Raw genomic sequence first — 10,706 nt, forward strand, 5'->3', positions numbered from 1 at the left:
ATGTAGTAATTTACAAATTATGTGTTAAAATAGAAAGGGCAGAATATAAAATTATATAGAGGCAGAGTGATGCTAGCTGTGTTAAACCACCACTCTGGGGAAGAACATTCCAGAATGTTAACGAGGTAATCCTGGGTCTAAGAATATTGGGAATCTTTCCACTTTCCGATATTCTTCATATTTTATACTGTGATTGCTTGTTTCCTTGATTAGAAAAAAAAAAGTCCAAAAGTTGCCATTAACCTTCGTGACCTAGGAAGGACTGACGTAATTATGTAAGCTTCTCACATGGACTGGGAGGAGACGGAAATGTTTTGGCAAAGGTAGGAAGCACACAGACATTTGCTCTGTGAAGTCAGTCAGGGCTGATTCATGGTGGCGGGAGGAACATTCCCGCAAAGGAAGGGAAGGGAAGGGAAGGGAGCGCTCGCTCAGTGCTCATGTCCTCTTGGGGACTGGTGGTGGCCCCCACCCGCTCACCCACCCCGCCCAGCAGAGCTCATTCCTGGTATTCCTGGTCTGTCCTTTCTGACCCGTGCCTGTGACACACTCACCAGCAGTGAGCAGAGCGCAGAGCGCCACATTGTCTAAGAGCTGCGGGGACTATTTGAAACTGGCGCAGATTTATTTATTAATTTATTTAAAAAATTAAAAAAAAATTTTTTTTACATTTCTTTATTTTTGAGAGACAGGGAGAGGCAGAGCACAAGTGGGGGAGAAGCAGAGAGAGAAGGAGACACAGAATCCAAAGCAGGCTCCAGGCTCTGAGCCATCAGCACACAGCCGGATGCGGGGCTCGGACGAACAAACCTTGAGATCATGACCTGAGCCGAAGTCAACGCTCAACCGACTGAGCCCCCCAGGCGCCCCGAAACTGCCGCAGATTTAAAACTGCACGCCACCTGTGTCCTGTCTCTCCTTTGCCTAGTTTTTCCCCCTGGCACTTACACCGGCTAACTGACTGTACGTTAGGCTTGGTTGTTTTGTTGGTTTCTGTCTCTGGGTGTCGTCAGGTCAGCTTCATGCGGACGGGGAGGTTTGCTGTCCTGTTGTCCACTGATGTAACTAACCCTGGTGTCCGGAAGCGCGTGGAGGGTGCTCAGGAGAGACCCTTCTGGGAGAGCGTGTGCACCGCCTCATCTCGTAGCCAGGGGTTTAAACTGATCTGTGGCATCACAGGACTTGTGAGCTTTGAGGATGGAAGGGCGACTCCTCTAGTCTGTATCTCTCTCTCTCGCACAGAAATTCTGTGCCTGCGCACATTTGCTTCTCAGTATGTGGTTGTCGCATCGGATCATCAGACTGACTTATTGTTTCAGTTGTTCTTTTTTTCTTTTTCCCTTTTTAATGGATAAAATTATTTTTATAACAGAATTTGCCATGTTGCATTGCAATAATTGGTTTAGGAATGCTTTAGTCCCTTGACTCTGAGCATTTAGACAGCAGGCCCTGGGTCCTGACCTCTCTCCTTCCCGGCAGAGGAGCTCACGAGCAGTAAGGAAAGAGTCAGTCGGTCTGCACGTGTTTGCTGGAAGATAGCCATGGAAAGCGCCAGACCGAGAGCTTTGTCCTTGAATACTGTATCCTTACTGAGATTTTTATTTTTATTTATTTATCTGTGTTTTTTTTCTTTTTTAATGTTATTTAATTTTGAGAGAGAGAGAGAGACAAAGCCTGCACAGGGGAGGGGAAGAGAGAGAGAGAGAGAGAGAGAGAGAGAGAGAGACACACACACAGAATCTGAAACAGGCTCTCAGAGCCCCAGGCAGGACTCAAACCCACAGACTGCGAGATCGTGACCTGAGCTGAAGTCGGCTGCTCAACCGACTGAGCCCCCCCCCCGCCGGCGCCTCAGTGTCTATTTCTTTATTCTGTTTCATTGATCTTTTTGTCTCTCCTTCCACCCATATCATACAGTTTTGATAGGTGTAAATATTCTTTTTTTATGATTTGTATTTTATAGTTGTTCTTGAGGCCCTACTACGGGGCCTGGCCTGGGGTCAGAATCACCTGGGAGGCCTGTTCATTCATGATGCAGTTCCCGTCCTAGGCCACGTGCATGTGTGCGCACGAGCGTGCCCGCGTGTGGATGGGTGAGTGCGTGTGTGCTCAGGACTTCTTCATTTCTTTTCTTTCGTAATTGTCCTGTTCTTTTGCTGGGAGAGAGAATCCATCTCTAAATGTTAGATGACTGTGTTCTTGTAGAATGCACCACTAAATTTGTATGAGGTGAAATACTGTGCTTGATAGTAGAAGTTAAAAAGTTAATTCCTTCAGTGAGAGCTGCGGTTTATGACCAAAAGGAGGATGCTGCTTTATGTTAATAATAACGGCTGCCACTTCTTATTTACTTACTTACTTACTTATTTAGAGAGAGAGAGAGCGCAAGAGAGCGAGCAGAGCGCACGCAGGCGCGGCACGGGGCAGAGGGAGGGAGAGACGGGTCCCACGCAGCCTTTGCCCCATCAGCGCAGAGCCCGGTGTGCGGCCTGAACTCAAGTGGCAGATCGGGACCTGCGCTGAGACCGAGAGCGGGACGCTGCGCCGCCCGCACCCCCCGGCGCCCCCGGGGTTCTCAGGTCTCTGGCCCCTTCTGTCCGTGTTGACGCGCAGTCTTCTGGACAGCGTCTGGGGCGGCGGTGTCACTGCAGACGAGACAGCAGACGCCGGTGGGACGGCCCGGCTGGCATGAGACGTCTGAGGACCCTCGTTTCTGAGGCTCCAGAGTCCGTTCTCCCCCGCTTATGCTGCATTTGGTGATTATGTTGGTTTTGAAGCTGCGTTAAAAAAAATGGTTTATCCCCCACATTGAGGGATCCTTCTCCGCATCAGAGTCCCGGTTTTATCTTTGAAATATGTGTGGGTAAAGGTGGCACCACCTTCATACAGGAAAGGCCACATCACTGTCCTTATTCTGTGAGAAAGCTTAACCTGGCGGTTAAGAGCATTTTGTCGTGGGGTCTGAAACGATAGATGAGCCCCCTTCTCCTGCACCCCTGACAAGTGGCCCAGCACTGAGGTCACCTCACACGTGGTCACCTCTCTCTGGCTGCCCCGCTGACACCCTGGTGCGGTCCCCACACCTCCCGTAGGCCAGCCGCCCCGTCTTCCTTCTTGTCCCGGTTCCTCTGCATGGAGACACTCAGAACACAGTCACCTGCCATCGAGAGCCTTCCCCGGCTTCTCTTCGCTCTTTGGAAAAAGCCTCGCATCCCGGACGCAGCCTGGCCCTTCGCTCCAGCTACCCCGGCCTGGCCTTTTCTGTTTCTGTTTTGTGTGTTTTTAAAGCCTTTTAATAATTGTCGGGGAAATCTTCAGGGAAATCTTCAGATCCCTGACACCAGTTCTCCCCCCGTCCCCACCAGACCCCGAAGTCCTGATCATCTGGATCTATTCTCCTTGCTCTGGACCATGGATCTGCAAACTTTCTGGACGGGGTTGTCCTTTGTGACCCTGGCCTAATACTGTCATAGTCTAGAAATCTCTGTTTCAGATTACACATTTGCATGATGAATTGATTACATATATCCGTTCAACTACATGACAAGCTGGAAATCTGTTTTGCCCACAATATGTCCACAGGGCCTTGCACATAGCAGGTGCTCAATAAACATTTATTGGGTCACTCATTTGTTCAGCAGTTAGTTGCTGAATGCTTTGCTGGTGTCGGGTTCTATGTTGGTCCCTGGGGCTTCTCAGACAATTCAGAAGCATTTCTACCGCTGGGGAAGATAGTCCAGTGAGGCAGTGGTTACAGAATGTGACTCGAGGGCTGGGAGGCTGTGTATGTGCCCTGGGCAGGCTGGCGTGAGAGCGCTCCGGCTCTCAGTGCCTGGCTTCCGGGCTGCCTCGCTTCTCAGCGCCCAAGAACTCGGTCTGCTGTGCTACTGTGACTTAGTAGGAAACATATTTGTTCTTGGCCGTTCTTGGCCCTGAGCTCTAAAACCCCTGGAATTTCCACAGTGTTGAGAGCCATAAAGGTGTCTTCTGTTATGCCAGTGCAGTGACTTTTGGAAAGTCCCAAAGGTTGGGGGCGGGTTGCCAGGAGAACCAGCCACGCTATTAGAGGGTTGGAACTTTTCTCCCCGCCCCAGCAGAGGTGAGGGGCTGGAGATGGAGGTCATTGCCAGGTCCGGTGTCAATCATGCCCATGTCTTGAACCCTCATAAAACCCAAAAGGACGGGGTTCAGAGAGCTCTGTGCTGATGAGCGCCTGTAGGCGCGGGGAGAGAGGCGCTCCTGGGGAGGGCACGGACGCCGCATGCTCTTTTCCTTTACGTGGCTTCCACCTGGCTGCTCCTGCCTTCACGTCATCCTTTTATAATAAACCCGTAATCGAGGAAGGTACAGCTTCTCGGAGTTCTGTGAGCCGCCCTGGCAAGTTAACCTAACCCACAGAGGAGGTCGTGGGTATCTTCGAGATACGTGGTGGCTCAGGCAGAAGTACAGGTGACGGGGCGCCTGGGGGGCTCAGTCGGTTATGCGTCCGGCTTCAGCTCAGGTCATGATCTCGCGATTCGTGGGTTCGAGCCCCGCGCTGGGCTCTGTGCTGACAGCTCCGAGCCTGGAGCCTGCTTCAGATTCTATGTCTCCCTCTCTCTCTGACCCTCCCCTGCTCATGCTGTCTCTCTCAAAAATAAATAAAAACATTAAAAAAAAAAGTGCAGGTGACAATCCGGGCCTGTGACCGGCACCCGATGCTGTGGGGATGTGGGGAGTCTCCTAGAACTGAGACCTTGTTCTAAATGATAGTAATTCACGATGGCTGCACTTTTGGTTTCATGGAGGAAAACTCTGTTATAAGGGAAAGGGAATATAAGGAATTCAACAGTTATAGTAAATGTAAAGAGAGAGAGAGACATAGAGAAGAACAGAGAAGTCTTAATACATCCAGTCGGGTGCTCACAGCGTCCCACCTTCTGGCTGGGGGCGCCCAGCGGTGAACAGCGCTGTGGGCGTCCCGAGGGGCGTGTCCTCCCCTCAGGGGGGACTTCCAACCAGCCATTCCCAGCAGGGCAGTACGTACACTGCCCGTGTGTGGTCTGCGGTAAGCCATAAGTCAGCCTGAGTGCGGCCCTGAAAACACTGTTTTGTCCTCTGTTTCTCTTGCTGTGTCTCACAGTCCCAGGAGCCCGGGCCTCTGCATATTTCTCTTCCCTCGCCTGGTCCGGCTCAAGTCAGTGAGGCAAGTTAATCCCTCTCGGCATCGGGAACAGAAGGGCCTGTTCTGATCCTGAGGCCAGGGATGGAGCACACGTCAGCTAAGCCCCCATGACTGTGTGTGTGCAGCTCTGGGCAGACACGCACGACACGCACGACAAGCCCCACAGACAACTTCCGTGCAGGACAGACCTTCCCCCGTGGGGCCTCCATGTTGTCTCCAGGTAGAGAATGTCGGAACGGAGTCAGAGAACTGCGTGGTGGCGTGGGGGAAAGCCCACACACCCGAGAAGGTGATCAGAATCCGGTCTGCCCTGCCGGGTGGAGGGTTAACTCGGATACTGTGTGTCACCGTGCCCCACGTCGCAGTGTGGGTGAGGTGTGGGGGGGATGTCCTCCCTCAGCTGAGCCTCCTGCCGCGCTGTCTCTGACGCAGGTGGTCCTCTGCAGACAGAAGGCAAGGGCACGAGTGAATCCGTGAGGCTTCCCGATGTTCTCTTTTGCCTTCAGAGGCACAACCGGAGATGGAAAGTTTCCTTCCATGTAACTCTGGGTACAGTTCTTAGACCCGGTGTGGAAAATGGAGCTCCCTAGATATGCCTCTTCCCGCATCGTTGTCCTGTAGGAAGCTAAGAACAGTGACTACTAAGATCTAACTGGAAGAGATTTTTTCTTTTTTATTAAAATTTTTTTTAATGTTTTTTATTTATTTTTGAGAGACAGAGAGAGACAGCATGAGCAGGGGAGGGTCAGAGAGAGAGAGGGAGACACAGAATCTGAAGCAGGCTCCAGGCTCTGAGCTGTTGGTACAGAGCCCGACGTGGGGCTGGAACCCACGAACTGTGAGATGACCTGATCCGAAGCTGGATGCTCAACTGACTGAGCCACCCAAGTGCCCTGGGGATTTTTTTTCTTAAAAGGCCAGGTGTGATCTTTGAATGCAATGGAAAATTCAACTGTGAGTGTTGGCTGAGGGTCCCAGCTGGATTCCAGTTGGGTGGACAGACCCCAGGAGGAGCCTTTGAAAGGAGGGCCCACAGCTGAATCTGCCAAGGGGCTTGGGCAACGAGCGGCTGAAGCCTCCAGCTAACGATGTTGTGAGCGTGTAGGATTGATGGAAGGCAGGTTTGGAATCAGGAAGGAGTCAAGACACCTTTGGAAGGCTCCTGTGCTGGAACTAGGGCCCCAGGAGTGGTTTCCTAGCAGCCATGCTGGTCTAGTTAAGGTCCTGGTGCCGGAGTGACTCTGCTCAAGAGTGATGGTCCAGGGAGGAAGCACCTGATTGGCCAGTCTCGGGTCACATGACCACCTCCTGGCCACCAGCAGTAGGATTTGGCTGAAGGAGCTTCCTGGGCTCCTGCTGGCTTGTGTAGAGCAAGGTGGCTACTTGGGTCACCATCCCAAGACAGGATCCAGTGAGGAAGAAATGAACTTCCAAATGAAGTCTGGGTGCTGTTATGAGCGAACACAGACAGGGAGGCCATCATGCCCAACCGCTGTCCCCTGGTGCTGCTGCATTGTCGTGACAGTCTTTCCTGTGACAGTGCCGTGTGGTTTAAAAGTGTTCATGTCTGGGGGCGCCTGCGTGGCTCAGTTGGTTACGCTGTGAACTTGGACTCAGATCACTGTCTCGCAGTTCACAAGTTCGAGTCCCATGTTGGACTCTGTGCTGACAGCTCAGAGCCTGGAGCCTGCTTCGCATTCTGTGTCTCCCTCCTCTCTCTCTGCCCCTCCTATGCTTGCACTCTTCTCTCTCTCTCTCTCTCTCTCTCTCTCTCAAAAAAAAAACACATTAAAAAATTAAAAAATAAAGACTCATGTCTACGTGATCGGTCTCATTTGATCCTTGCAGTGACCCTGAGGGCTGGCAGGCGCGAGTGGGGTGATTTCCCTACTCTCACAGGTGTAAAACCTTGGAGGCTGGTCATTCTTGTAGCATTAACTTAGTATCTAGTACGCGCTGGTGCGGGAGCACGTGCTTTGATTCGGCGGGTCCGTGGCTTGTGGGTGGTGGAACAGGACTGGGGAGAGGCTTTGTATACCTACTATGGTCCTATCTCTGACACTATAGCCCCTCTTTTTTTCCTAATAACACAGTTTTTCCAAATAGACTTGAATATTGAGTGTTAAATGTCATGGCATCAAGTTCCTTTCAGTTGTCTAGTGGCTACTGGTTCACCTGTTCTTCCCCAGTCTCACTTGCACTGGGGGAGGGACCTGGTTTGGTCTTGATGTTAGGTTGAATTAAATGATATTGCTGATATTTCATCCTTTTGATCTACAAAGACAGCAGGATCCTGCAGTTCAAAGTAATGCGTGTCCAGCACCCCCTCCTCTTCTTTATTTTAATTTAATTTTATTTATTAAAAATTTTTTTTATAGTTTATTTATTTTTGAGACACAGAGAGACAGAACATGAATTGGGGAGGGGCGGAGAGAGAGGGAGACACAGACTCCGAAGCAGGCTCCAGGCTCCAGGCTCCAAGCTGTCAGCACAGAACCCAACGCGGGGCTTGGACCCACGAACCAAGAGATCATGACCTGAGCGGAAGTCAGACACTCAACCGGCAGAGCCACCCGGGTGCCCCCTCTCCTCCTCTTCTTTAAACAGAGGCCTTGGACTTAGTCTTCCTCCAGCAGGCTGGGCGGGACATCGACTCTGTGGGGCCCACCATCTGGGCTTCCATTTGCCACAGCAATAGTGTTTTCCCTTTTATTTATTTATTTTTAAAACTCTTTCTTTTGTTTATTTATTTTTGAGATAGAGACAGAGCACAAGTGGGGAAGGGTAGAGAGAGAGAGGGAGACACAGAATCTGAAGCAAGCTCCAGGCTCTGGGCTGTCAGCACAGAGCCCAACGCGGGACTTGAACCCACAAACCGTGAGATCATGACCTGAACTGAAGTCGGATGCTTCACTGACTGAGCCCCCCAGGCGCCCCGAGTTTTCCCTTTTAAAACGCTTCTTCCCATGGGCAACACGAGTCAAACCCAGGACAAGTGAATGCGGGTGTAAACGAGGGTACTGTGTGCAGCTGTGACAGAAGTTGCCCGGCAGTCCGTGAATGGCTCAAGTCTGGGAAGGAGCGCTGGCGGGTGGGACGCAGGGTCACAACCGCACACGCCGAGTGTGAGCGTGTAGGGGGGAGCTCACACAGCGAGGTGCCACGGTCCCCCTGTCAAGTGTCCAACACCGTTTGAGAGGGAATCACAGGCGGGGCTCCGGGCCCCGGGTTTTGTCCTCCAAAAGCTGCCCGGGCGGACGTCGGGGCAGTCGCCAGGCTCACGTGGTGTCCTCACCCCTTTCTGTCGGGGTTGTGGTCCTGCTCTGTTTTGCCCTCAGAACAAATATTCATTCTTGGGCTTTGTTAAAATTATTCCACGAACTGTCAGTCACGCTGGGCTCTGGAGAGGCTGTAACGTATTTTTTGAATGGTTTGCCTTCTGGAAATAACGGCCTGAGGACTCAGCAGGCGTCGGAAGTTACCTCAAGGGCTAGATGCATTCCTGGTCCTCAGAAGCATCTCCGTCCTCCGTGGAATCCCAGAACGCCATCTAAGGTGTCCCTTGGAGTGATCAACAGCCTCCCAAACTTGGGGCCGGCAGGGTGAGTGTGGGATCTGGAGCTCAGCGTTTGAATCCTGGTGTCGCCAGTACCGAGTCGCGGTGGACTGTGGGCAAGGTTTGCCTTTCCTGTGCCTCAGCATCCTCATCTGTAAATGGGGACAGCAGTACCCTTATTGACTTGGAGGAGTTGTGAGTCAGTTTATAAGGAGCCTGACAGCTGGTATGTTTCAGAAATTGTTAGTTATTGTTACCATCATTGTAATTTTATGTAAAGTGTCCTGATACTTGGTAAATATTCTCTGCACACTCGCCTCTTTGCCATGACGGTGGCCATGGACGGGCTGTGGGTATTTGTCTCAGAATGTGTAACAGTTGTACACTTTTGTGATCCTTTTGGGGACAGTTAGGAGAAATCAGAGAGAGGTGCATTTCTTCTCCTTTCAAAGCTTGCCAGGGAGGAGGGATCTGCTTTGGTGATTTTTCTTTACATGTGAAGAGTTGGAAACATTTGTGAACTTTTCAGGAAGCTACAAAGCAGAACTGGCTGCTCTTTGCCATCCCTGCCGTTACTCTCAGCCTAGCTGGAAGCGGTCCTTCTGTGTTCTCGGGACACTTACGAAACCAAATGGCTTTTTCAGGCATTGCTTTTCCTCTTTTTAAGGTCTCTGGATGTTTATCATGTGATTTTTGTCTTTTATTTGTCACGGCTTTCTTCCCAACCTGTTAGTTTGAGGTATTGACTGGATGTTCTAATTTTTCTTATCCTGCAATATATATATATATATATATACATATGTATCCTGGAATATATATATATATATATACACATATATATATCCTGCAATATATATATATATACATATATATATTTAAAACATTTTTAAACATTTTTAACATTTATTTATCTGAGAGAGAGAGAGAGAGAGAGAGAGGGAGAGAGAGAGAAAGAGACGCTCATTAGGGGGAGGGGCAGAGAGAGAGGGAGACACAGAACCTGAAGCAGCTCCAGGCTCTGAGCTGTCAGCACAGAGCCCGATATGGGGCTCGAACTCACAAACTGTGAGACCGTGACCTGAGCCGGAGTTGGATGTTTAACCCACGGAGTCCCCCAGGTGCCCCTGTATATATGTTTCTTCACATTATATATTCTTTTATTTTACTCTATTGACCAAATGAATTGATTTCTTTTTGGAAAAAAATTACTTTTAGCTATTGGGGAGCTCTAGGGCATTTAGCAAATCTGAGCACATTCCCCTGTCTGAATTTCAATAAGCATTTGTACTGTTTATATTTATAGCCATTGAAAATAGTGCTTGGCCCTTAGGAAACAATATGCAGGCACTGTCACCACCATGGTCATCATCACTGTCCTGAGGATCGTGGAGAGAGGCCGTGAGCATGAAGCCCAAGCTCTGATGTAGAGGCCCGCCCCGGCCACGGATCACCAGTCACCAGCTGTGTGATTTTGGACTTGTTTAACTCCTCCAGGCCTCTCTTGTGTCGCTCGGAAAATCAGATGATAATCATGGTCCCCAATGCCTTCTATGGAACAGTAAGCACTTACTGAAACTCAGTACACTGCCTTTGTATGACTCGACACACCAGTGTTTGGGCTAGTTTGGAAACTAAAGGCTAGAACGTTCGCTCACTAATTCCGCCATCCAGCAGTCATCTCCTGGTAGACTGGTGTGTTGGCGTCAGGGATGGAAGTGGGCCGAGATTGTGCGTGTCCTCAGGGATCCCAGGACTGGGCCCGGGAGACGGCCATGCAGATGGTGGACGGTCAAGGAGGCCTGTAGTCACGATTACACAGCCCAGTCCTGAGAGGTGGGCCCTGGGTCTTTGGTGGTCAGGTGGGCAGAGTGGGACTCCCGGGCAGGGGTAGCGACTGGGAAGGTGTCAGGAGGTGCGAGCAAATGGGGGGAGCGTGATGACGTGTCGTCCATATGGGGGGGACTGTGGATGACGTGTCGTCCATAT

General features: G+C 50.7%; 1 protein-coding gene across 1 annotated transcript in view; it reads left to right on the forward strand.

Annotated features, from left to right (window-relative positions):
* SNX29 (sorting nexin 29) overlaps window positions 1–10,706 on the forward strand; it is a 173,090-nt gene that overhangs the window by 22,066 nt on the left and 140,318 nt on the right. The gene's annotated exons all lie outside the window — the stretch shown is intronic.

Source organism: Suricata suricatta, chromosome 8 (genome assembly GCF_006229205.1).
Source record: "Suricata suricatta isolate VVHF042 chromosome 8, meerkat_22Aug2017_6uvM2_HiC, whole genome shotgun sequence".
Taxonomy (NCBI): Eukaryota; Metazoa; Chordata; class Mammalia; order Carnivora; family Herpestidae; genus Suricata; species Suricata suricatta.